We start from the raw sequence: 4256 nt of genomic DNA, 5'->3' as shown, positions 1-4256 counted from the left end.
TATTAAATATTGGTAGAATTATGAAAACATCAATAATAATGAATCAGATTCCCGCAAGATATTTTCTCAATAAAGCTGAAAACAGTTATTACACTATCACTAGAATTACAGCAACGCTCTCGAAAACTCCAATAACTTTCAGAAGACTCTTATACAAGTATGTAATATGAAGGAAGAAAAATTATAACTTGTGTCTTAGGTAATGAGTGTGTGTAATGAAGGACAGTGAACATTTACCACTATACTTGACATTAAACCTTATCGCCTCCTCCTAGTTGTTGTATACACTTAACAGTCAAATAATGTTGAACTCGAAACAAGCTCTACTCTACACTCGTTAGTACAGGAAGCTCTTAGATCCTACCATACGTGTTTTTACTATCTTTATTTATCTATTCATTCTATTTTTATTCTTAGGGTGGTGTTAAACTAAGATTCAGTTTTTTTTTCTTTTTTCGCTTTCGTGTTGCGGTTAAGGAGTATTCTAGAATCACGGACACACACACACACACACACACACACACACACACACACACACACACACACACACACACACACACACACACACACACACACACACACACACACAAAGAGCCAGAGAGAGAGAGAGAGAGAGAGAGAGAGAGAGAGAGAGAGAGAGAGAAAACAAGCATATCATATAATAAAACTAAGACAGCTCACACACACACACACACACACACACACACACACACACACACACAATATAAAAGTGTAGATTGACATAGTTAAATAGATAGATACAAGTAGATAGCTTGGATACTTGAACACTAGCTAATCTAGAATTTCATAGCAGGTATATCAACAAAATATCAGCACATAATTCTGGTGCACGCAATATTTTCTACACAATGTTTTTTGAAGGTGCCGTGTCATTCGGTTCATGCAGTCCTCTCTCTCTCTCTCTCTCTCTCTCTCTCTCTCTCTCTGACTGGCCACTTTCCAAACAAAGATAAGGAAGACTGAAATTATTTACCGTTTTTGAAAGATCACTCGAAATATTTCACAAACTCAAACCACTCATTTGAACTTCAGCGTCGCCTACAGGAATAAAACGTATGGCTACATTATGTCTATTCTACTATCCTAACAGGAGATGACCTGACCTGCCACTTCAAGCCAGATATCACACATTCATTTTGATATCTATACTCAAAAATTAAAAAAAATAAAAAAAATCAAACCTGACCAGTAATTCTTTTGTATTGTGTTTCTTTCTTCCTTTTTACTCTCAAGAGCAAGAATTGTGTGATTACTTTATCGTACTGTATGTTTCTTCCTTTTCTCCTTTTTTTTCCTGTTTTTCCCCCTTTCTTTTAACTATTCTTTCTTTCCAGGGAACTCCTCTCGGCTGGAATTTTTGTTCCTCTGATTTATTTGCCTGTGGTATGGCAGGAAATTATGGCACGCACGATATTTTGCGCGAGTGTTAGCAATGAAAAATTCTCCAATCGTAAACTCTCTCTCTCTCTCTCTCTCTCTCTCTCTCTCTCTAACAAAGGGATTCAGAAAAAATTATTTTTTTATCACACTTACGTTGCGATTATAACATAAATCCGATTACACACACACACACACACACACACACACACACACACACACACACACACACACACACACACACACACACACACACACACACACACACACACACACACACACACACACACACACACACACATACATGTACACATACACATACTCGTACACACACACACACACACACACACACACACACACACACACACACACACACACACACACACACACATACACACACCATCTGGACTTGATAAATATAAATGATTCCCGTCAGAGCGATCACACAGTAAAAAGCACCAAACCTCGATAACTCAGGACAATTTCATTTGATTATCATTCATATTTCGCTCCCCGATCGTCATCCCTTGCAAACGAAGAGAATCCGCACTGGTTAAAGATCCCCAGAGCACCGTTAATGGAAAAGAGACGACCAGCAATATACTACAGGATTCAGTTACACCTCTTTACGACATCCGTGCAGCTATTGTTAGCGATACAATGATTGACCGAACTCTTGTGAAACGTACGTCATTTTGTCTGTTTGTGTTGTGGAGATGAACACTCTGGACACTTATCGAATGCATTGATTTATAGCCATTATTGAGTTAACGACTGATGGAGGTTTTATAATTTCGTGTATGATGTTAACTATGTAAATTATGCACTTAAGTCACCAGGAGAGAGAGAGAGAGAGAGAGAGTGAGAGAAAGGCATTCATTGTATTTATTCGCATTGGATTGGAAGTAGCTAAACTCTCTCCAACTGTCCTGCTAAAAGAAAAGGATGAAGTTCAAGAAAGTGAGTGTGAGGCGCCTCAGTATATCACTTCACGGAAAGCAGACAGAAGACATCAAACAGTCCATTCTTACAGGTCTCCGCTTCCACTACAACCACCATAATCCTATCCTTGTAAACACAATGTGGTGCTTTATGTATGTATAAGTCTGTATGTATTTAACGCTATGTATTATTTAAGTGCTCGTATATATGATAATACCCAAGGCTGCACTCCATATTGTTCCCCGTTGAAATAAATATCACCATAATCTAAAACTTTGAGGCAAAAAAGTCAAATATTGCTTGTGGGAACTTTCGCTACCACTGTTCCGTCCATCTAATTAAAGCTCGCCTGAAGCCTTTACATATTCTGGTGGAAAGTGCGAGGCTCAGTGCAAGAGTTGGGCATTAAGTGTGTCATATTTGCTGAGGTGACGCATCCCAACTGTGAATTTCGGTTGTGGGAAATTTAGACAAGAGTAGAATTTTATTAAATTTCATAACAACACGAAATGGCAGATTTTTAAGCTGACACAGAAGTTAAATATTAAAGTATATTTCCACGTTGTAGAAAAAGAATTAGTGAACCTCGATATTCGTTGTTCCCTTTTTCCCCCATAACACTAAAGACAAAAGCTGTTCCGATTTGCGAATTCTGTGACCTTCACGGAGGAACAAAGCATCATGGGAGCGCGTTCTGTCCGTGCTCAGCGTTAGTATATTTTCCTTTAAAGTGAATACTGAAGCTCTATTGACCTGTTTGGGGAGCAATTTTCAACCATATCGTTCAATCGTATCAGACTGCACAACTTTACTCCTCACCGGACACACTGCCGTTCACACTGAGTTTCCGTGTCATTTCCCGGGCGGGTTTTCAGCAAAGGAACAGACAAGTTGCAAAGGCTCTGCCTTACCTGTCGCGGAAGGTGTCAGCGGGCTGGGTGGACAGGATCACCTCAACAGTTTGGTCACCGCTCACATCACCCTCTTCCACGAGACTTCCTATGTAAGGTTCCTCAAGTTTGCGACTAACACTCGTTTTCTTAAGAAGTAATTACTTATTCAAACTTTCCTGTCAAGATAATCGTTACTTTGCCCCTTTGGGTTCATTCATTGAGTTTTCCACATCAGTGACCCACGCGTGACATGAATCGTAACTTTACAACACTCAGGTGTATATGATTATGCACAGACAGTATTGTCAACCTGTCAGCATCAGTCTGCTCCACGCGCAGCAACATTAACCGTATGTGAAAGCAATTGCTATTCAGGTAGACAGTACAGGTAAGCACATCCAAGGTTATCGACTTCACCTGTGGTGCAAGAGCGCGCACAACCAACCTCACCAAACGCCCAACAGGCACTACCCGACCCCGGCCCAGCAGGGTGGCGTCAGCAGCGAAGCTGCCGAGCCTCGCCGCCCCGCGCATTGTGCCACCCATCCCCCGAGACTCAACGACGTGGGCACTGGAAACAGGTATTACCAAATGCTTTACTAAATAATATGACGGTGCATTCCTTTGTGTGTACTCAAAATGACAAAACCATTCATTCACTGAGCGTTAGGAATCATAATACAAACGTTACTATGAGTATGCGCGCCACTATGATTTCTCCGAGTCGATTCAGCGTAAGGGACTCGCGGAGAGAATCATCTTGTACGCTCCTTTGAATGAATTAAAAAGAGACATCGATAATCAATGGCATTTTCACGTGAAACGTCAAGGCTTGGAGAAGAGCTTCCTTTTAAAGACCAGCGAAATCCACCAGATTGTTTTTCGACAACCCGACCACTCACCACTGAAGTTCCGTCCCCAAGAAAAGCTAATACAGTGATTAAAAATAGCATATCACCTTCATTAAAGACATAAATAAGTTAAAAACTAAGTACACGGCTTCTCAATAACTGAAATTAAGAT

General features: G+C 40.4%; 1 protein-coding gene across 1 annotated transcript in view; it reads right to left on the bottom strand.

Annotated features, from left to right (window-relative positions):
- LOC123516977 (calcium-activated chloride channel regulator 2-like) overlaps positions 1-3687 on the bottom strand; it is a 474742-nt gene extending 471055 nt beyond the window's left edge. The window contains exon 1 of the mRNA XM_045276779.1: positions 3252-3687. The gene's annotated coding sequence lies outside the window, so the exon portion shown is untranslated. The remainder of the gene's footprint in view (positions 1-3251) is intronic.
- Between the last annotated feature and the right edge of the window lie 569 nt (positions 3688-4256).

Source organism: Portunus trituberculatus, chromosome 41 (assembly GCF_017591435.1).
Source record: "Portunus trituberculatus isolate SZX2019 chromosome 41, ASM1759143v1, whole genome shotgun sequence".
Classification (NCBI taxonomy): domain Eukaryota; kingdom Metazoa; phylum Arthropoda; class Malacostraca; order Decapoda; family Portunidae; genus Portunus; species Portunus trituberculatus.
The sequence above is the reverse complement of the archived record's forward strand: the minus strand, read 5'-3'. Positions and strand labels throughout refer to the sequence as shown.